Source organism: Corvus hawaiiensis, chromosome 11 (genome assembly GCF_020740725.1).
Source record: "Corvus hawaiiensis isolate bCorHaw1 chromosome 11, bCorHaw1.pri.cur, whole genome shotgun sequence".
NCBI classification, from domain to species: domain Eukaryota; kingdom Metazoa; phylum Chordata; class Aves; order Passeriformes; family Corvidae; genus Corvus; species Corvus hawaiiensis.
The window spans coordinates 4,814,977-4,839,221 of NC_063223.1; the positions used below are offsets into that span (position 1 = coordinate 4,814,977).

Consider the following 24,245-nt stretch of genomic DNA (forward strand, 5'->3'; position numbering starts at 1 on the left):
AAATAATGAGGTTATTGTACTTCGTTAACTGAGAAAAAAATTAATTGGGGTCACAAGAAAAGCCACACCGTGGTAAGTCCAGCTTTGCCTTTCTCATGTACAAATATTTGGGGAAAAAACCATACACTTAAGGAAGGGAACATCATCCCTAGCAGCCAAGAGCAGGGGGGTCATGTAAACAAACAGTACAAGCTCAGAGTTGCGCAGGGGATGTAAAACAAGGAGCATAAATAAGAAAGGATGAATTCCAGAGCAGCATCTTCAGCAAGCACAGAGCAAAGCAGAAGAACTTCACCCAGAAAAATTGGGGTTGGTGCGTCCACTGCAAAGTGCCTAAAGTATGAACTTGATTCTGCAAACGAAAAGGAAGGTTCTCACCTGGACAAAACTCAACTTTTGGGATCAGATACTGTTTCCATCCCCCATTTTGGGGACAATTAGTACCTGTTTCGAGATTGTGACTGAAAGAACAGGACAGATACAAGGAAAAACTTGTGTTTTGCAAGTGTTTGTGGGATCATGGTGGGTCCAGCTTTGCCCGACACCCTCCAAGCTCTACAAGATACTTTGTACCATCACCTCAAGGCTCGAGGCAGATAATCAAATTATTCCAGAATCAGAGAGAATAAGACAGAGGTGAAGCTGTTAAAAACCACCCATCAACCTAAAGGTCAGGGCCTCTGGCAAGAAAGAAAAAGAATTATTCCTGCAGCCCTCAAACAGATTTCTCCTTGATATAAAGCAGGACCATTTACAGCTCAGCAAAATTTGAAAAGTGGTAGTAAAGCACATTACAAGCTTTCTTAATTCAATTTTCCCTGGCATTTATTGTGGTTAATAAAATACCCAAATGTCATCGAGATTTATAAAAATGTATTTATAGGTTAATAAATGCACAAAACAGATTATTCAGAAAAATAGCTTACAGAAAGCCTGGCATCCTAAATGGATACAGATTTGGGGTTTGCTGCCTGTCAGAGGGGTAATTAGTGCTTATTAACACAGACTTTATTTCCCTGTGAAAATACAACACTGAATACAGAGTTCAGGCTCAGCATTATCTCCACTGTGAACTTTTATCCACCAGGATGAAAGAATAAAGGCTCCCCCAAAGATCCTTTGCAGCGGATTCTTTTGGGAATGCCACCCTGCTACTCACCAAAATAAAGACCACAAGTACCAAAGTTCAGGATGAAGATTTGCCTGGGCTAGAATGGTGATAAATAGGGGAAAGAGGCTCTGTTGTGAATTCAAGAAAATAACTTTGAATAAGAAAAATGCATATTAAGGCATGCTGGAACAAGTCTGGAAGCACTGATGGGAGTGACAGCCTCTATTTCCACATTTTTATGAAGTATTTCCAGCGAATGACTCAGATTTTTTGCTAAATAGGCACAAAACTTAAACTATTTATTGGCTTTTTGCAGCTGTGTCAATAAACTGCTTTGGACGGTGCAGTGTTGGGTCTGTGTGCACATGCACACAAAAAAACCTGCATTATTTCTTTTCCTCACCTCTTAACGTGCTGGATGACAAATATTCTCTGCTATTGAAGCAAAATTCTAACTATACAGAGGAAAAAAATAATCTAAAAATATAAAATACACCCACAAAAATATATATAGAAAAAAACCTACCAACCCAGACTCCTCCCAAGAAAGTTTTGTCCCTTTTGCCCCATTTTTAACCAACCCTCCTGAAAAAGTCCTGTCAAACATTAAGGTCTTTTTCCCTGCTCTTCCTTCTGAATAATTCAAGTTCAGCCTTTTCACTGCTGTTTCCAGATCTGGATCTTACCCCAAGCCAGAAATTCCTTGAAATAAACTTTAATGTGCTTTAATAATATCCCTGCTAATGCTGGTGATTGGCACTGGTCTGTTCTTAACAACTGCTCCAATACTGAGTGTAACCAAAGCTTTTACTTGTAATTAGTGCTCTGAGCTGAATTCTGGTACAATCCCATTTATATCCAAATTATTTTTAATGAACGCTGGGCTGCACCAGACTGGAGGGCTACAGGTTTAAAAGAAAACGGATTAATATTTTATTTTCAAGCCATTTCAAATGCATTTCTGTAACTAATAAAGAAACAAAAACCACATGAAGCAGTTGCTAAGACAATTCACCAAAAAGAGGATTTTCCAACTCGTGGAGCACTGCATGAAGTTTTTCGTTCATTAGAGCACAAGTGCAGCAGAGATTTATGGACACAAATAGACACAATTTCAGGAAAAGCAGAGAGAGGGATGCACATACACAAATAACATAAAACACAGCAACTTATGGGACATACTGAGCCTTTTAAGCACCAAGAGGACAAACATTTCGAGGCACTCATCCCTTCTAAGAGGTATTTAATATAATGTAAAAGCCTCACGTTTGCCAGAAAGCTTTCACATACAGCTCATCTTTTTTAGACAAATGCTTTCTGAGCCCTCACTAATACAGTAAGTTATAAAAATTCTTGGCAATGTCGTTCTCATTCCAGAAGCTGCCATTTTTTAATTGACACTTCTGAGTTACATAAGTAAAGGACACTGCTTTCCTTTATTTTTTTTTCTAAAATACCTTCATTTCCCTTAAAATTTATCAGGGAATTACAGACATTTCCAGGCATTAGTCTTAAAAGACATTAGCAAAGAAGCATTTCAGGCCCTTAATGCCACAAGTTTTAGTAGTCACTGAGCTTTCCAAAGCCAAAATAAAACTCAAAATGCCCTATTTTAACTTGCAAACCAAATATTAAAACGAGGCCAGTTGGAAATTTTGCTTCTTTCAGCAAGGCTCCAGTCCGTGAACACAGCCCCACATCATCAGTCAGGGGAAATACCCAGTCCTGGAGAGCCCAACACTATTCCCAGTAGGTAAAACTCATCTCATCATATGCAAGGATTTTATTATTCCAGAAATTTTATTAGTTCTGTTCAGGACTGAGAACCTCCACTTCCTTCAGAAACCTTGGCAGAAACAGAACATCCTGGCAGCGCCAGGTGTCCCTTTGCCAAGCTAAAAGGGAGAGTGCTGTGATGGAAAATGACCACCATGCCCACACTTTCTGTCAAAACCAGCACAATTATTTTAGTTATTATTATTTGTAGAAACATTTCCCCCAGTGCCACAGAGATGTGGGGGTGGAAGCCCCAGGGGACACTCCTGCCCCTCCGAGACCTTTGACTTTGTTGGGATTTTGAGCTAACCCCAAGTTTTTAGCTTCCTTTCTTTCCTCCATCTGCATTCCCACTCCCTAATTAGCTTTAATTATAATGTGCATCATTAGCCTTTGGTCTTTTCCCCGGGTGCTCACCCATCCCTTGGGGAATGTGCTGCTTTACTGAAGACAGCAGGGCAGGGGAGATTCACTGCAGAAAAACTCCCAGGAAATTTCACAGTCCCAAAAATTTCACTGTCAGAAAAAGTTAAGGTTTATTCAAAGCCCTTTTTGATGGAAAAAAGTGAGATTGGAGATCCCACAAACTTTCCTTGGCAGCTTCTGGGCCTTTTAAGTGACAGCTTTTCTCAGACAGTCAAACAAGAAAGTGCTCACTGCAGCCTCCCTTCCTCTGTGCAGTGTTTTGCCTCCAGACTGAATTAAATATTCTGCAAACTCTACTTTTTTGGAATGGCTTTCAGGAAAAGGGGTAAATTTTTAGATGAACCAATTAATTTAGAACATGGCTATTCTAATTAACCCTCCATGATTCAAAGACTGCTTATGCTGCACAGCTGCAAGCACACAAAAATGTATTTATTCTAAAAAAACCCTTAGAAAATAAAGTTTCCTGTCTCAGTCCAAAGTCCATTTAACCTGCTGGAAAAGTACCACCAATTTGGAATGAGGTTTTTAGAGCAATTTGTATTATTTTTAGGAAAGATTATCTTAAAGCCAAGATTCTGAAAGACTCTTAAGAAGTCTAAAGCACCACTCGAGACCCGAGTCACAAAAGCTTTCTGCAGACAAAATTCTCATTACAATCAGCAGGGGTTTGCTCTCCTAATGAATATTTGAGTGAACTGATTGGAGTGCTCAGCTTTGGAGGTGGTTGGTGCACAAGATCTTCTTGACTCGATGATTTCCCTGCAATACACAGCACTGATCTCCTGGAAAACAGCAATTGTGGCTGGGCTGAAAAGGGTGGAAATGGGTGAAGTTCTACCCAAAGTAGCCCTCTGAAGTACAAATTGTTCTTACTTCAATGACACTGCTCAAAGCTCCCATCAAATAAATGATCCAATTGTTCTAACTCCTTCAAATAGCACAGACAGGCTGGAATTCTCACCCTCTTGTGCAAATAAACTCGGAGAAAAAGAAATTAAGGAGTTCTTGTCCTCTTAAAATCTGCCTTGATTCACAGCATGATAAAGTCGTGAACTCTCTGACATCCAGAGAGGCAATAAAGGGAAGCTGAGTTACAGTTTGCAATAACCAGAGCCCATGCTGGAAGTTCTTCACAGGTCCTGTCACTCTCAGTGGATCACAACATCCATCCCTGGGTTTTAATGAACGAAGGACAAATTGCAGCTGTCCAATAAAAGCATTCTGAAAACCACGGCCGCCTGCGTTTGCGCACCACCCAAAATCCTCGGCGCGTAACGCGATGGCGCCGAACGTCACCACAGGTTTTACTGGTTCCAATAAAGCACTGAACTGCTGTAGGGTGATTTTAGGAGCCAGTGAGCTTTCAGACATGTGCACTTCAGCAGTGGGACTTCGTGTCAGTCCATCCACTCCCGTGGATTTCAAGCGGCGTGAAAAATTGGGGTCAGATTCCAAACATGTTTTAACACCACACAGACCCTTGGGGGGATGCTCCTTAGGAATCATGCCCCTCATCCAAATTCCTGCTGAAGTGTTTTCAGCTCTGGCATCCTGGAATTGGCCACCTCTCCATGGGATATTCCAAGTGAATTCTGAGTCCTTCCCAGCCCACCCTTCTACACCCCAGAGTTCCACAATCGGCCAGTTTTGCCACCAAAGCCAATACAGAATACTTCTGTCTCCTCTTCATCCTTCTTCCCCACATCCCAGTTTATATCCTGTTCTCCTACAGCTGCTTTTGCTGGGCTATTTCATCAAGTGGATCACTAAAAACAACATTTCTGTAATTATATTTATTTAGTTTTACTTATTTAAATAGGTTGCTTCTCCAGAAAGGTCACTTAGCTTATTTCTCCTTTTTTACCCCATGAAACAGAAAATATTTTAGTACATTCTTCTATTTAAACAAGCACAGTAGATTAATTAATGTATTTAGTCTCTGGAAAGCGCCTAAGTTCTGTCTAGCAGAAAGTGGCCATGAAATTTTCTGGGTTTTTTTTCCTTGTAATTAGGCATAATAATTAGCACAATAATGCCCTTGTTAACATCCCTAATTATATGCAACTAGTGCATCGATAGCTCCTGGAAGGAAGCTGGTTACCTTTCCCATCTCATGTGGACAAGGCTGTATCCCATGGGCACAGCGAAGCAGGATCCTGTGCTGAGCAAGGACGGGCTGCGGAGCCAGCCTGCCATGCAAATCAACCAGCAGAGCTCTCTAGTCTAACACAGCCCCAGCACCAAAACCACCCCTCAAGAAAGTCATAAAATAGCTCCCAGCCAGGCAAAACTAATGTTCAATAAACCCTCGACATCAAAAGCAGCACCAGCTTCTCCCAGCACTCAAGTTTTGCCACTTGTTCTTTTGGACTCATTAATCAGCTCCGGCCCGGCCGTGGGTTCTGCCTCGGCTCTGACGACATCAACTCGGGGACCTCTTACATTTTTACATTTTCAGTGCATGCTGCCCTGTCACCAAGCTGCTCAGGTTAGCTCTGCCGGGAGGCTGGCTCGTTCCAGGAATAGAAATTAATTAATCAGTGTATTTTCCGCCCCCGTGCCAGGAAAAACATCCCTGATTAAAACGCTGCGCTCAAGTTTTCGCAATCACTGCCGACACTGCTATTGATTAAATGGAAACCTTGTGAGCACTTACTCATTTTAGAGGTGGATTTATTTCATTCCTCTCAAGCTCCTTTGTTTTAATTAAAAGGTATGTTCTAGACACACTATTATTATATATTGAGAACACCTCTGTAAGCCTAAACCATCTTCTTGGAGAAAAGAGTGCTCGTAGATGATGGAAGTACTAATTCCCCAGTTGGAATCAGTCTGGAGAACAGCATGCCTTGGAGGCTATCACTGAAACTTGGTGTGCAAGCTCCAAATCCACCTACAACGCTGCTTCCAGGCAGAAAAAGTGCCTCAAACATGGCTGTGCTGAGGAGTTGGGGCACCCCAAATAAATCCCACCGAGACTGCAAACCTGGCAGTCTTTGCATCTTACTTGGTTTGTATCACTTAAATGGAAATAAAGAAAGGAACAACCTTTCGGCCCCAGTCTCCATTAGTGATCCTCCTCATATGCTTGGCACACTCAAATTCCATATTATCCTTTCCACATCCACATCACACTTATCCCTACACCTTTTCATGTCTCACTGCTTTCCTTTGTATCTTTATGGAGACAAATGTTCACCAATTCCTTTTGAAAATACAAGATATTAATCCTCACACACTCCATTATAAGGAAATCATGCTAAATTAGCCCAGTAATTACAAACTGTGAATTATCTGGTCAGCTCTGATAGATGGGAGCTTGGAACACTCTTGACCTTAAATACCTCACACATCCCTCAGTGTTTTACTGATAGTACAATTGCATGGAATGTTGTGGGAAGGAGATTCCTATAAATGTACATTCTTTAGTTATTTTGCCATTTTTTCACTTACCAAAACCACACAACTCTTCTCAAGATGCCTAGAACACTTTCAAACCTCCATGTGCATAAATTAGTGGTGCTGCATAAGGCAGCCCTAATTTATGCACTCACTATGGACCCAATTAGTTCCTGTGTAGCAGAATGCCAAACAGATTTCCCTAATAAAGCAGAACATACCACATCCAACATTTATATAGAACACCGAGCTTTAACTCTGTCACTCTGTGTCACCAACTCCAGACTTTTAAAAAGGAATTCTGAATCAGCAGGGACACCTTCCACTGTCCCAGGTTGCTCCAAGCCCCAGTGTCCAGCCTGGCCTTGGACACTGCCAGGGATCCAAGGACAGCCATAGCTGCTCTGGGCACCCTGTGCCAGGGCCTGCCCACCCTCACAGGGAACAATTCCTGCCCAATATCCAATTTAAATCTCTCCCACATGATGGAGGCTCTGTGATCTCACCCTCCTCCTGCACTGAGCAGCCCCTTCCCCTCTGTGGGCAGGAGGTGCTACCTTGGTGTCAGACAGCTGTCAGGGACTCAATAGCGTGATTATTCTCTTGTTAACATTTTAATCTCCCCCAGCCCAGCTGGTTTCATTCCTTGGCTAAGGCTGAGACATGCCCGAGTGCTCACAACTTGAGGCTCCATCAGGAAAGCTGAGAGTGACGTGAACTGGGAGAAAAAAGCCCCAAACCTGGTGATGACATTTGTGCCTCTGATATTTCTTGCTCATGTTGGGAAGCAGAAACCCTGCCAGACATCTGTGTGCTGTGTGATTCTGCCTCAACCCCTCTCTCTGCATTTATAACCTACTTGAGGCATCTCCCACGTATTTATTTTGTCAAATTTTGGCTGCCCCAGTGCTGAGAGCATCACGGAGGGCACCAGGGACCACATCAAGTTGGTCAAATCCTGGGAAGGTTTAACTGTGCTCAGGTTTGCACAGTTAAATCTCAACCAAAATATTGACATAAAGCAATGCTGTGTGGATAACCAACACCAGTGTAAACCAGCTTTTGTCCGTGAAGTGGAGCAGAAACTGATAAAGAAATCAAGAGAAATGGGGAACTGCTTCCCTGCATCCTCTGTGAGAAGAGTAATTTAAGATACTGCTGTCCCACATGAAATATGCTTACAGGGGCTCTGAGCAAAGCCATGCCTGATGTACAGTGGCAGGATGAAGTGCACTAAGTCACTTCACATGACAAACAAATCATTTTTCACCTTGCAGGCATTTCTTTCAAGCAGATTAATCAAAATGAGCCATTTTGATTTTCATGGATATCTGAATTAGTTTAACTCTTTTTCCTAACAACCTCTATTCAAAACTCTTATAAGAAAGTTTAAATTATTATATAAACATTTTAGAGCAGAATAACAAAAAAAAAAAAAAAACAAAAAAAACCACCACATTATTTTTACAGCTCTAATAAGAATCCAGATGGGTAAAATGATCCACCTGCAATACAGTGCACCTGCAATATCCAATGAGGGCTCACATTTTGCATCCCAGAAATCCCTTCCAACCCAAAATGATGCAAAATCCTGGAAAAAAACCACGCATATTTTTGCCCAGGTATGTTTTGGTTTAAGTGTACAACTCTGCAATGAAGTTTGGCATTCTTTAAGCAGAGGGCAGTATTACATCAGGAAATGGTTATTAAAGTTACCTGCTGCAGCGCATGAGATGACAGCACTGCAGTTTAACAGACATATTCCAGGTAACTGATTTTATGGGTATATAAAGTTTCAGAAACTACATCTATATTCAATTATGACAGAAAATTATAGAAAGAGAGCGCTGCAGCCTCCTCCCACACTTTGCTAAGAGTAAAAAAACCTTCATGGCAATCCATTATTTGACTTTGGCCAAGTCCCTTTAATCCCAGGGCCTTTACCCTTCTCTCTTCATTGTATAGCCAAATTAGCAGTTCATGAAATATAAATATAACTGCTACTCTATCCATTTATCCTCTAAATCCACGTGTTCTCCCATCCTTCCTGGACCTGGCAATGCAATCCACTAACAGGAATAACTCCTCTGAGTACCCTTTGATGCTCTGGTCCTCCTGGCTCCTGTAATTCCCAAGCACTCTGCTACTGCTGCCCCTCTTAATGGCAAAGTGGGAGCTGAAAACCCAGCTGGGAGATAACATTCCCCAGCAAAAGCTCAGCCTGAGAACTTTTCCTCCTGCTTTGACATTTGTGTAACATTCAGAGGCCTCTTGCTCACACAGAGCTGTTCTTCTCCACCAGCCAAGCACTTCAGATGGGAAGAATTATCTATTCCCCGCTGACATCTTCCACTAAATGGAACATTTAATTAATTTGGTCCTAGGCCAGTCTGATCTCTTTTGCTCGCATGAAGACGAACACAACTTGTAACTCTCTGGCACCGTTTCTTCTCCTCCTCCTCCCCCTCAAAAGGAACTTTAGTTGTTTACAGAATAGATACAAGAAAATCCAAGCTGGTACAGTGACACATCATTAGTTAAAAATACACCACAGCATAAAGAGCTTTAGTGCCGAGAGCGCATCGGAATGCGGAATTACACAAAAATGGCTTAGGAAGGGAAATGAAAGTCATCTGGAAAGTGGTGATTTCTCCTGCTACGGGCTGGAACAGAACAAAAAAGACTGCAAGCACTTTGTGTTACTGCAGAAAGCCAACTTTAGTGCAATTAACCAAGTTGAAAATGCAGTATAAAGGGTTATAAAAATACTTGACATGTATCTCTAAAATGCAGGTGGTAAACACAGGGTGGCTGGTGGGGGGAAAGGTCTCAGAAGAGAAATAGCAAACCCAACTCCACAAGTGCAGATCCCTGGCCAGAGCCAGCATAACCAGCAAAGACAATGTAATCTGTGACTTGCAGCAGGTTGCAGGAAGCACTGAAGACTGAGACATGGAAATGCAGCAGAGATGACAGGAGCTCCTGGGGAGATCCCCTGTGCAAAGCCCAAAGCCAGTGAGCCCGCGCTGGGTCTGAGGGCCACACACGATGAGCTCGGACTGCAGGCACAGAGCACAGCATGGGGAGGGGGCTGAGCCCAGCTCCACAGCTCAGCTCCAAACCACAGCAACTTCCAGAGCTGAGCAATTCTCTACCCAGACAGAAACAGCACAGCTCCTGGCTGAGGTTGCTGGCGATGCTGCCTCATGACCCCAGGCTGCTGGGGACTCTCAGCAGAGAGCCCGGGTTCACACCTCAGAACAGAAATATGGGCAGAGACCCTCTGAAATAAACCACTTACACCTTGGTTTGAAATAGAGTTCAGACTAAAACAATTAATTAAAAATCAGGAGGTGAAATGTAATCAGGTAACAGCATCTCTACAACACCTGCAGAAAGGTCTGGGTTGGAAGGGACTTTAAAGCCCATCCAGTGCCACCCCCTGCCATGGGCAGGGACACCTCCCACTGTCCCAGGCTGCTCCAAGCCCCAATGTCCAGCCTGGCCTTGGGCACTGCCAGGGATCCAGGGGCAGCCACAGTTCCTCTGTGCCAGGGCCTCCCCATCCTCACAGGGAAGAATTTCCCCCTCATTGACCAATCTTCCTCATCTTCCATCTACTGACATTGGAGTGAGGTGCTCCCAAGAACACCCAAGGCACTTGGAACGCTTGAATTCAGAAGATGAGACAGTTTAAGATCTTGATGCATAAAAAGAAATGATGAACAATATATTCCTGTAGCTGTATCAAAAGGGATTACCAATATGAGTTTGTCAATAGTGGGGGCTCGAGTTCCAGGAGTGTAACAAAGCACAACCCACTGCAGCTTCAGTGCTGCCAAAGAAGTCACCAAGAAAAAGTCAAAGAGATGCTCTAGTGACATTTTAAAGGGAAAAAAACCCCAGAGGTAGCTCCAATCATTAGCCTCTTATGAGGTGTTTTCATTCTAGGATAACAAACTGTGGCAAAACCTAAATAAAAACAAAAGAAAATCAGGACACATCTGTTCAGCATGAAAACAGGTTTTTTTTTTCCCCTGTCTGCTTCCTGTGGAAGAAAAAAGACTTCAAGGACTGGGCTGAGGATAAGATCTCCTGTATCAAAGCAGGTGAGACAGTAGAATTGTGATAATTCTTGTGGAATGAGAGGAGCGAAGATTAAGAGGAAAATGAGGAAATAGAAGATTTTTAAACTACTTTGAAATAGGGCACCACAAAGCTGATCCAAATCCCCATTAACTTCAGCAGTGCATGAAATGCAGTTTACTGCCTGTATGGCTCCACGTTCTGGAAATTCCAACAGCGGGCAGTTAAACTCTTGAAATACACGGATTCCAGGAGGGACAAGCACCACACAACTCCTCATGCTCAGAGCTGGCAAGGAGTCAGGAGCACAAAGGAAAGCACAGATCCAATAGGAAGAGGGACACAGGAAAGAACTGATGGCCAGGAGTTGTTTCGTGTGAAGAGGAATGAAAATAGCAGCCGCGAGACTCACGGGATAACTCCTAAAGGATTTAGAAGTGGCGAGGGAGCTGATGTGGTGAGAATAGAGCAGAAGGAATTACAGACTGGAGACAAAAAGTGAGTCACATTCCAATTCCTTCTTTATGCCACATGGTGTATTGAGGACAGCTGCCACTCAGTAAGTACTAAAATAACATTTTACTAGTAAACTTTGAGCAGGGCAGTTGTACTACATCACCCTTCCAAATTCAACAAAAACCACCAGCACTTGGACCAGGGTATGTGAAGATTAACCATTTTAAAAGAGTATTAAGAGAAATCAAAGCAAAAATGTATTTCCAAGTAAGGAGGTAAAGGTGTTGCTCTTAAAATGGTCCAAACAGGAACAATGATCAGTTTGAATGAATTAAACAAACCAAACCCAGCTTCTTTTCCTTCTCAATAAGGATAACTGTGATCCTAGGAAATTAAGACTCAAAATTCAAAGAAAAACCAAACTTCAAAATTGACCCTAAGGAATATTTCTCCTTCCTTCAGTTGGCAGATGGATCCTTTGAAGCAATGCAGCCACGTACCAAACACTTCCAGAGAGGCAAGGGATGCAAAGTTCCACCTAAAACCAACATAAAGACAGAGCAGGGAAACACTTCTTGAGCGAGTCACATTCCATCACCTTTCTGCAGAATCACTTCTATAATATTTTTACTGATAATCAAAAGGGTGACAAAATCAGTTCTAGCAAAGATTAGACTGAATATTTTAATCTGCAAAGCAAAGATTAATAATCCTCATTACAGATTTCCTGAAGAACCTTCATTTCTGTTTGAGTTGTTTATTTCGAGATAGCAGATCTTTTAAAAAGGAGGAGTAAAATCAAAGTGTGCCACAGTGCACCATGAGGGCCTGACAGCATCAGGTATTTCATCCAGACATTGCTTTAGTTTGGGATTACCTAATTTTTAGCCACATTTCTCAGTATCACAGAATCCCAGAATGGTTTGGGATTGGAAAGGACCTTAAATCTCATCCAGTTCCACCCCACCATGGGCAAGGACACCTTCCACTGTCCCAGGCTGCTCCAAGCCCCATCCAACCTGGCGTTGAATCTGAGCAAAGAATTCAATGGCACTGGTGCAGTATCAAACCTGGCAGCAATAATTCCATGTGCCACAATTCCAGCACCCAAACAAACCTCCATGTTTGCCAAATTAGCATTTTTTGCCTTATGAGGACATGGGTTAAGGGGCACGAGAGATGCACAGTCAGTACACCTCATTTCCATCTGTAAAGTAAATGTTTAATATTCCAGGAGTCAGAAATTAATTTCCTAAATGTTAATTGATGCTATTTCAAATCGCTGAGGGCACATTGAAGGCATTCCAAATAATTAACGCAAGATTTGATAGCAAAGAAGCCATTTCAGTAATGGTCAGAGGCATGGCCATTCCTCCCGTCCCACCTGCAGCAAGAAACACTCACTGAAAGCCAAGTAAAATGGTGGCATTGAATCTGACTAAAATCCCACCATCTCCAACCTGACACTGTCCTTCACTTGAGGACAGAGCTGCTTTTAGGGATGATTTTTTGGATTTGCACCGTGGACATCAGTGATGACACAAGTGGAGGCTGTTCAAGCCCCTCAGCCCCTCACAAGCACATCCTTAAATAACTAAAATTATGAAATAATCCAAATAATTTGAAGGAAAAAATAATGCCCAGGCAGCATTCCCACAGGGTCTTCCTCTTCCAGCCTGTAGGATAAAGTACAACTCTTGCCTCAGATAATCTATGAAAAAGTGTCAATGCCTGAAGAGTGAGCAGCAATCCAAACTCCGAGGTGTGCAGGGGAAAACACATCTGTCTGGGAGGAAATGGGGACTCTCCTACTGCAGCACTGTCACTCTGGCATTTTTCAGGAGCTCTACACTCACTTAAGCACCCCTTGAGGCAGCAGGCACCACAAGATCCGGGATGACGGATGTTCCATCTCCAACAGCAAATCCTACTGTGATTTTAATTGAATTGCAGCAGCCATTTTATTTTTTTCCAGAGCCTCTCGACTCTCTATTTCTTCCTTGCTGCCAGTGATTCAGCAGTTTATTCCTCACTGCACTAATCCCTCCATAAGACAGTTTCTCATTCCTTTCAAGCAGCGCTTGTGACAGCAGGTACCCATAGCTTTGGTGTTTGGGGCTCTCCCTTTTTTTATTAAACAGGAATTTATCTCAGACACGCTTTGGCTTCCAGGCTCCACCACTTTTCCAGCCATGAGAAGTCCTCACACCGTACTGGGTCCATTCTCTCTCTCAGCTCACCTGATGACAGCGTTGCAGGAATTAAAAAAGGAGACAGAGAAATGGAAACCTGGAGCCCAGAGGATCAGAAACAGGCAGTGACACCTGGAACCTAAGCCAGGTGTGAAATGCTCTTCAGAATACCTGGAAAATAGATATTTGCCATTTGCAGGGGACTCCACAGAAGTGCCAGCTGGCTATTTGAGTTACTCACCTAAAAGGTGCAGAAATTCCATTAACAGGAAAAAAAATAATAGGGAAAACAAACTGCCAGGACCCACCTGTGCCAGAACTCTCAGCAACTCCTATCATTCAATAACACCTTGGAACCCAGGCTGACACATCTTGACCCAGCTATTTAAGCAGAGGCTTAAAACTCAGCCTAGCAACTCTTTATTGCAGTAATGAACAGTTTAAAAACACCATAATTGCTTCTGACCATAATCATCCAACAGCCATGAGCTGTTTGTGTCAGAAAAATTAATCCTCAAAGGGTGACCCTCATGTCCACAACATGTCCTCAGTCATGGAGAGTGACTGATAAGTTATTCCAAGCCGGTCCACAGAACCACTGGCAGTGGCATTTTATCATCAAAGCTCCTTTGCCCTTAATCAAAGGCTAATTCAACATGAAATCCTTAAATATGGGCTGTACCACAAGATAAAGTTGGCAACCTTGAAAAGGCTGGGAAATAGCAATTTGCACACACAAACACAAGATTTAGAGCTCCCATCATAACCTGCCTCATCAATCACGAGCAGCAGTGGCTTTAACAGGACTATTTCCAGAGTATATTAAACTTCACGACATCTTAACCTTCTTGTAAGGCCACAATAATCTCTTTTACAATATCAAACAAGTGCAGAAGGGCAGACTTGCTTTGTACCAAAGTATTCCTCGTGTCAGATTTCAGAATTAACAGCCCTGCTGCCTCACCAGACATTCCTTGGGGTCATTTCAGCCCCATATTCCTGCTCAGGGAACACAGACAACACATCTCACACATATTCTGAAAGGAAATACTCTGAAATGCTGGAATGAGGCACATCCCTTGAGCTGTTACCTGGTAATTTCCTGTTCTTCCAAAATCTTCCAAAATGCAAGGAAAAGATGTGGCCAGGCACCTGTGACTGAACACAACTTTATCCTAAGTTTTGTTCAAATATTCATTGTGATCTTAAGGTGAAAAGGCAAGGCATGAGGACTCCAACCTAAATATTACTCAAAGCATTAGGAAAAAACCAAACCCAAATACCCCAAATCTCGAGCAAAACGCAGACTCTGCAATAATTAATTACAATCCAGCTTCTACCAAAAAGTTGCCATTTCACTCTGCTGCAAATTAGGATGTTGTCTTTCAGCTCCAACTTCACAGCTCATCCTCTGACAAACACAACCTAAACCACCATAAAATGGCAGTTTTGGTGATTCAGGTTATCAAACTACTTTAAAACAACTGATTCTGCTTTAATTTGTGGGGTTTTTTGGGTGGCACGAGGAACCCAGCTGATAAGGGGAGAAGGAAGTGGCCAAGGGAAGGGGTGGCAGAGAGGCACAGAAGGTGAAAAGCGGGAGAAGGGAATCAGGCTGGGAGGGAAGCGGGAGATAATAAAGTAGGGAAGAAAGGACACAGCCGATTTTCAGAGGATTAGGAAAAGAGTAGGAGGACATGGTGGCAGCCACATCTGACAATGAGGAGCCAGGGAAGGAAGACAGGGACCCTGGGAAGCAGAAGGATGCCTGGAGATCACAACCAACCCTTGTCTTTGAAGGAGGGATCTAAAAATTCCATGTTGGAGGCGGTGAAGTGTCTATCCAAGTAATCCTCTTACACACTGACCCCCAGCACTTCCAGCTGAGCCTGTTCCCACCTGGAATGAGCGGCAGAGCCAAGCAGCCAAGAGCTGCCAGACACAGTCACACACCAGGCAAAGGGGAAGCTGCCAGTGCTCAAAACCTGTCCCAATCTTGTCAAACCATGCCCTAAAACCAGCTGCTTTTCAGACTCTCTTCATCAGAATCTCCTTTTCCAGAGCTCTCACCCAACACATTCAGTTTTAGGACATTTCTCCAGCACAGCTGTACATTGTCTGCTGGTAATAATTCTAATTAAAATTACACTCCAAGCCTGGTTGTGGAATACAAAGCCCAGATGCTACAAACTTGAAGAGGACTGTTGGCCTATCACTGTTTTAATTAGCTTGACAGGTAATCAAGTAGAATTCTGTAGTTATACCACCACAATGCACAAATGTTTCCTTTCAAATCCCCACTTCTGGACTCACTTTGGTCAACCACAGCCAGTTTTGAGTCACAAGCCCAGAAGCAAAAGCCCAAACTTGGCTTCCTCAGGGAGGGCCTGGCTTTGACTCAGCAAGGCCCACGTGCTGCTGAGGAGCGTGGGATAGAAACTCCTGTCCTCCCCCAGAGATGAAATATGTATAAAAGCTGAATCTGCAGTCCCGAAATGTGTCATTTTGTCAAGTACAGCAGAGTGTGTGACCACTCTCCCCTAAAAAACACGCTGTGCTTGCTCTTTGAGAGCACGACACTGGATCCCAAGGCTGGCTGCCACTGGGGCAGGGGCAGACTTCAGACACACAGAGTTCACTGCTCAGGACATCTCAGCAGCTTGGATGACATGGCTGTTCCCACTCCCCAAGAGCCCAATTTTGCCTTGTGGTGCCATTCCCAGACCTAAACATCCCACAGCGCATCGCTGACCTTTGAACAGTTCACATTCACCAAGAGCTTCCCCACACCAGCTTTTATTTCAAATCCCCCTTCACTCCCAATGCCAGAATGGAGGCATTTAACCCAAATTCCAGTCACATCCCCACTAATGAGGAGTGTTTACCCAATATATTTAGGTGGCTCTGTAAACAGAAAGCAATTTCCACCCTCCTGTCTGGGGTGGTGTCAGCATTTGCAAGCCATTACCAGCGTGCACAGAACTGTCTGCTCCAGTCCTTCGCACTTCCTATCAAACTGGCATTTAAGGATTTGGAATGCAGAACACAAGGCTGCAGCCTAAAAATAATATCCTGAGATTTGATCCTGCACTTCTTATTCAGGCTCAATTAATCAAGGTTGCCTAACTCTTCAGAAGTACTTTTCATCAGCAGATTGAAAACACTTCCCACATGAAATGGGGATCAGCATCTCCTTTTTACTGTGGGGAACCTGAAAATGAGATTTCACCTGAGAAGGAGCTCTGAGGCTAATTTAGGAGTACTGTCCAAAGGGATGAGGAGTCCATTATTCAAAGTTATCTTTTATATTAAGAAATAAGCTTTTCCTTTCAGACCACTAGAAAGACTAGGAAGTGATCTATCACAGAATTTATCATGCTGTCTTTGAAAACCTCACAACCAAGATAGCACATTCCAAAAGAGCCAGGCTGAATATTTACTTGACCTCCATCTTCAGTTTTCATTGTGAACACCACCCAGGACCACGGAGAAACTCCCAAGAATTAAGAAATTAAATATTTTTGTCAGAAACCATCTGTAGTCTCTCTGAACAGACACAGTAATAACATCTGAAACTGAGACATGGCTTATTTTTCAAATAACTTCAAGCTCTGAAAACATCTTGTTCTCCTTTGGAAACAACATAATTCATGCTTAAAAGCACGTTGGAAAAAACCCCCTCAAGATAATTTCAGGTTCTATAGAACAAAACCCACCTCTCCACTAACAATATTGATTCCCTTTGACATTCAAACTGAGAGGCCATTAAGAAAATTTGAGTTTCAGAAACAACACAGGTATTTTGACTAATTCAACTGCAGAGCCAATCATTCAATGATTAATTAAACACCAATTTTGAAAATCTCTTGAAAGAACAATAAGAGCCTAACCAGAAAAAAAACCCTGAATCATTACTGATAACAAGATATCAATATCCTTTCATAAAAGATTCATTCTATAACTTCCATATATCCTGCTAAATATATATAAATTACAATTTTCCATTTACAGTAATAGCTGTAGGCAAACTGTTCCACATTTTCCACAAGCCTTCCATTGTAGAATTGCATAAATGCAACGTATACACCCCTAAGAACTTAAATGCACGCTTATATATTCTTTTAAAAAGGAAAAATCGAAACCCCCTGCCAGGGCACAGAGAAACTCCAGGGCAGATTCTTTACAGCACAAACAGTGCAAAGAAGATTCTGACATTCAAATTAACACCAACACATCAGAATTAGGATGAAAGAATTGTTACCTTCTCCAGCGCATGATATGCAGACTTCAGTCAAATTTCCAATACCTGAAAGGAGAAATTCAAATGCAAAGTCGGTTATACTGATGTTTTACAACGCTAAATTAATTCTTGTTGTAGTTAATTTGTTTTGCAGAGAAAGAGGCCGCCTTGGATTACTTTGATTTGCTATTTTCAAAGTGCCACGAGACAAAAGCAGTAACCTGTTCAGATCCTTTTCCACTGCTTGACTCAGCTCCCCCCCATCCATGAGGGCTCTTCTCCAAAACCCCCACCAGCCTTGATGCTCCATTCCCCACACCCTGGGGGTTCAGCCTTTCCACCTGGGACTACTCAAACCTTGTGTTTTCCACCTCCGACTTCACTAAAGGCTGGAACTTTCACTGATAACTCAGTGCAGCTCTCAGCCAGCAACAAACCAACCTAAACCCCACAAAAAAGGCTGAAGCAGAGCCATTTCCCATTAAATCACCTAAACCACATGCTAATAACATTTTAAAAAATTGGAAAAAAGGGAAGCTTGTTCAGTACATGCTTTAATCATAGAGCTTCGCATGTTTGGTAGCTGGGGATGGGGCACACAGAGAACATATGGCAGATGGAGATGATGTTTATGAAGCCAGAATTCAGCGAGCACCAGAAATGCAGCAAAAATAATATAATATAAGGAAATACAAGCTTTTTTTTTTGCAGTATCAACACATCCCAGATAAGAGAGGCAGAAAATGAAGCCTGACATTTTGCCTGAAGATAAGCACCCATTTCCTGGGCTGTAGCTTGGATTCCAATTAGATATGAGGAAGTCATGACCAGAGCACACCCCTGCTCCTGTAATGCAGTTGCTACTGAAGTCCCAGGGAATCCCTGAAAATCAGATATTGAGAAGAAATTCCTCCCTGTGAGGGTGGTGAGGGGCTGGGATGGAATTCCCTGAGAAGCTGTGGCTGCCCCTGGATCTCTGGAAGTGTCCAAGGCCAGGCTGGACGGGGCTTGGAGCAGCCTGGGACAGTGGGAGGTGTCCCTGCCCATGGCAGGGGTGGGATGGGATGATCTTTAAACTCCTTTCCAACCCAAACCAGTCTGGCATTCTGTGGATACAAAAGGCTTCTACACCACATTCTGTACCGGGGAATTGCATCCCTGGTAGTCTAAAGGGATATTTTGCCTTCATGTATCATGGATGTACCACTCCCATCCATCAGCAGCTTTTAGCAAGGCCGTGGGTCTGACATCTCCCAACCTGAGAGTTCCACTCACGGACCAGATCCCTCTGGTTTGCACAGCTCTATTTTCCACCTGGATGTCCTAGAGGGAAGAGCTCCCTTCTAGTTCAGGAGACCTGGAGAGGAACAGGTGGGATCCAGCACCAGCCCTTGGTCTGGGAAAGCTTTTCCATATAAAAACAGGCTCGAGGCAGGCAGAGCCAGATGGAGCCCCACTGAAGTGAGCACAGCGCTGGGGAGAGCGGGTAAATATTTGACATTCAGAGCTACACTAATTAGACATCAAGAAGAAACGAAAGGTTTTGTACCAATCAAAATATTACTCTATTTACTGTAACTGTTCAACTCATCACTTCAGTCAGGGAAAGTTTGGGAGAACAACTCACACAAGTTAAGCAACGCTCCAACACCAACGTCGCTACATATTTTTAGACACCTCTGAAGCTGTGGTTGCTGAAAACAAAGAAAAAATCCCTGCAGTGTTTGACTCTGGGAAGCCTGATCTCCTCAGCACAGAGAGATTTTGAGCCCACGCAGCTCCCAAGTACCCCTGAACTCCCGTGGGCACACGGAGCCAGGCACAAGAAGTGTCTCATAGAGCACCTGCCACACACAGCCCTCAGAGCTGCACTTCACCGCGCTCTGGGCTTTTGTTTCTCCATCCCCGCCAGGCCTGCGTGCAGAACCAGGCCCGGGTGGCTTTTTTTGGAACTTATGTGGGAGACTCTGGATCAAGTCTCCGTTCTTCTCTTCCCCCACACCCCTAGCGAGTGCAGTTACTACGAGGCTCATTACTGCTTTCTGCTGCTGGAGCTGCTCATGTTGGGTGGGTACTCACTCAAGCACAAACCTCATCTCCCATACGCCCATCGAGTACTTTGGATGCTTCATCATTTTGGGGTAGAAGGAGCAGGTGACTGGTTGAAAAACCTCTACATCCTGATCCTGTCTGCTTAGCAGATCAAGCCAGCAGCACGTACCTACTCAAATCCTTCAGAAATTCCATGGTTCCAACAACAGGAACGCTTTTATGGACAATTTCTTGAAGCACTCTGCCTTGGCAGAGAGGTATTGACTCAAACCAGGGAGGAGGCACATTCAGAATGTGCTGCTTTCACCCCACAGGAATTGCAAGATATTCTTCATAAAACCTGTGGGTCTGGTGCTCAGGCCATGACCTGGCAGTGCTGGGTTAATGTTTGGACTCATCTCAGAGGGCTTTTCCCACCTTCAAAATCCTGTGTTGGAGATGGTGATTAAATTAATTGTACATTTTCCTCACCAGCACCACTGAACCTGAATTTTCAGGCTGGAAAACCTAGAGCATTTAAATGACATTCCCCTCAGATATCAGCAGTGCCCAAGCAATTTTACTGAATAATAAACCTCCCCTAGCCTGGAGGGTTTGGCCACAGCTTTCCAGGAATTCAAACACACGCCTTCATCCCAAGTGAAAAACAACCTGGAACAGGGACTGAGGGGAACAGACTGTGCTCCTCCCTCAGGTGACACTGTGGAAGACAGCACACTAAAAACTGAATTTAGCAGGTTCAGTATTTTCTGCATCCCTTGTCAACAGAAGGCTTTGAAAAAAACTTCAGAACACGGCGAGGAAGTTGTCTCCAAAGGAAAAGGCAACAACACTCTTTTAGTGCAGCTCCCCAGTCACCACTGCAGTCATTCTTGAAGCTGTAACTTCCAAAAAAACCTAAAAAGAAACCCGGGTTTGTGCAAGCCTCATTTCATGTAAAGGAACAGCACATTCTTCAAGGGGAAAAAAAAAAATGACTTAAGGAGAGAAAATAAAAATAGAGAGGATTCATTTCACAGTAATACTGTGTATTTGCACAGAAAAATTCCACTTTTTTTTGTGGAGGCAGTTCTTTGGGAGCTGGCAACAGGGAGCACTGATGAGAGCCTAGAGAAGTGCTGATCTCTCATCTGCTGCCAGCAGAAATCCATACATTACACTGCGAGTTTATATTGACACAAACTAATGCAGGCTGGGCTGAAGGCAGCACTCCCAGAGAAACCTGAGGTGCATTTCCCACCTGGAAGTTTATTAGCACAGTATGCAGATCCTGCCATTCCTAATGCACCTTTCCTCAGAGCTCCTGGAGGCGAGGCTGCAGAGAGGGGTGATGGTGTTTCCCTGGGGCAGGAGATCAAGCCTGACCCAGGACAGGAACACAGCTGAGCATCAGGCTGGGACTCCTCAACCCAAAATTCTCCCTTGGTCACTTCAAGCACACAACAACAACAACTCATTTGCTGATTATTTTCATCTTTTTACTGTCCCTGGCTCCGTTCTGGGTTTAGGTTTATGGAAACAGCCTCCTCTGGCACTGTTTTGCATTGCCTGCCAAACCACAGACTTGTCCTGACTTCCAAATTCACTGTTTTTAAGAAGGATTAAATAAAAAAAAACTATGAGATTTTGCATCTCTGCTTCATTCCAGTCTCAAATTAGACACTCCAGGAGCCTTCAGACTGCAGATTTGTCTTTATCTCAACCTCCCCATGCACTGTAAAGAGCTTTTCCTTCTCCTGTTTTCCAATATGAACTTCCAAACCTTCCACACAACATTCTTCACTTAAGCTAAAGGAACACGAGAACCACAATCCTGTGCACTACGGGCTTATTAATAAATGTTAATAAATAATCGAGTGCATTTGAACCTGCTCTTGCTTATCTTCATTTCCAGCAGCCCTCAGGACGGAAGCTGCTGCCTGCAGCTGCTCTGCTGCCATCCCTATTCCTGCTCCTGGAGGACATTCCTTGGACAAAATCCATGCCCACCCAGCTCTGCCCTACTCCTGGCTCTGCTGCTTCTCAAAACAAAGCCAGAGGATGTTAACCCTGAATTTTTACCACCTGGATCAGCACCATCCCCCAGCTGCAGCCCAGCCCTTCCCCAGCATCCCTGGCTTTCCTCCTGCTCACCAATTCCAGCAGTGTTATCCACACAATGGATTGATTATGGGAGCTCAAAGGAACAGACGCAGTTTTCTGGAGCTGAAATATAAATCCCATGTACAGAAGCATTTCCTGTGCATTTAAACACTCTTTAGTGAGTCAGCCAAAATCATTCTGCAAGTGTCATCTATCTCCTGAAGAAAAAATTCCAGCAGCCTAATCCCCAGCACAGCTCTCCCAGGGGCTGAAGGGCTTTAACTTCCAAGCAAAATGCTGTCAAAATAGGGAACTCCTGTGACTTATTCTAACCAAAAAAAGTGCAAAAATTAAATATCTCAAACTCTTATTTGGTCTCATCAAGTGGGGATGAGCATTACAAATTCATATTGGATTTTCAGGCTTCACAATTCCATTTGTTCGTTGTCATTTGCTTCACAAATGAAAGGAACACTGAGATTTCCCCAACAATCTCTCCAAACAACTCTCGTGTCTATAGATTTATTATCAACATGCAGCCACACAGGTCAAAGGGATTCACCAGCTGATTCCTAAATGGAACTTGTAAGGTGCCTAACCCTTTAAATTGTCGTCTGATACTTAAAATTACTTTTCCTGCCCTATCAAAAAAACCTTTACTGATTGCAAAAAAACCTCTTACTGACTGCACAGAGAAGAGGCACCTGTTTGAAAGACGTTCTCCCAAAGCTGTTTCCCCACAGAGATTCAGGTGGAGAGTCCATGTATCAGGAAAAAGCCCAGGAGAACTCCAGGAGCTACACTCGGGGAGGATGATGTGTTCATCACCTTCCTACTTTAAATGCAGAGTAATGACACAAATTAAATTGGTTTTCACTGTCTGAGTGATGCCTCTGCCTCTCCAAACTGCTGATTAAGAGATCCTCTCCTCATTTGCATAGAGCCCATCAACTTCCCCGAGGTTATTGCAGCTGAACTCGTCAGGCTTTGATGACACAAAGGGACAGTTCTCTTCTGACACAGTCACGTTTTGGGCTTGTGGTTTTTGCTACCAACATAAAGCATCTCCATTTCATTCTCCAAGCAGCAGAAAGGGAGGGGTTGTACCAGCTCCTCTCTGAGGAAACAACCACATTTTAGTCACCATCACCACAAGCACTTGCAGGTTTATCATCTTAATTTTAATGAGGTGTCAGTGCAGCAGCTCTAAAGCTGTACAAGAGCCAACTTCACTCCTTGTCCTCAGGCTGTGTGGGCTCCCCAAGCCATCCCCAGCCCATGCTCCGAGAGAATCCCACCACAGCTCTACAAAAACTGACGGGATCTTCTAAAACATCTGTATTTCCACCCTTTCTGCTTGGCCAAAGCCTGTCTCAGCTGATGGCACAGAGCAGAAGTGTTGTCCAATGCCACATCTTGGCATGAGAGCTTAAGGAGAACTCAAGCAGCTACACCTGCCAGGGAAGGGAGGCCACCACCAGCTCCCCTTCATTTCTTGTTCCCATCACTCCATTCTATTAAAGGTCTTCTTACTGGGATTGTAGTGCCAGCAGCAAAAATTCCAAGTGATCAGAAATCTCTCTGATCACCTGCAACCAATTACAAAGCACCAAACAGGAAAGGTCACCCATAAAAAAAAAGCAAATCAGTCACTGAGTAATTAATGTCTACACAACACATAATAATTAGCAGCCCTGACAGTTCATTTCCCAGGTTTTACCATTCAGTTTTTATCTGAGGTGACAATTCCATGCTTATTTGCAAGCTAAGGTATGTACTCCCAGTCCCCTGATTGCTGTAAATGAAGGCCTTAAATATTTACTGCTAATAAAACATTTCCAACTTTTAGCAAAATTATCTTCCAGTACTCAGCAGTGAGATTTTTATGACCTTCTGTGGTGAGGAATCATCTTGTGCAGCGAGATAAAATGGATGTACGCCCACAGCCTCTCCTCGCTGGAGCTGCAGCTCCATCACCATTAAATTGTTTGTTTTGCTTCTTCTTAATTTGCTCCTTGTCCTTGCAAACCCGAAGACATTTCAGATCGCCCACATCCTCCCTCAACACCACGTTCTCCAAAAAAACAAGGTCTACTGCCTTCCAAGCTGGTTTCTTTGAAGAATTGCTGAGAAGTTGCACAAGTAGGTCAGGCAGTGCAGAGACACAGGGAGGCTGCAGAGGGGTTTGAAGTTGAAGGTGGCCACATCAGCCACAAAACAGACACTTCCAGGTGCTCAGCCCCATTCTTTCACGTGGAAAAGCAACAGGATGAGTAAGAGATGTAACTTCATATTGCTCTGTTCCATCAGCACGGATCAAAGTTGGCTGAGCAGAGATGTGACAACGATAACACACAAAAAAAAATTAAAAATCAAAGCTTGAAACCCTGGATAGAAAGTCTCAAAGATTTGCAGCTTCTCA

General features: G+C 43.5%; 1 protein-coding gene across 3 annotated transcripts in view; it reads right to left on the minus strand.

Moving 5' to 3' along the window:
- LOC125331430 (contactin-4) overlaps window positions 1-24,245 on the minus strand; it is a 273,122-nt gene that overhangs the window by 219,519 nt on the left and 29,358 nt on the right. For all 3 annotated transcript variants that reach the window (XM_048315396.1, XM_048315394.1, XM_048315395.1), the window contains exon 2: window positions 17,711-17,755. The gene's annotated coding sequence lies outside the window, so the exon portion shown is untranslated. The remainder of the gene's footprint in view (window positions 1-17,710; window positions 17,756-24,245) is intronic.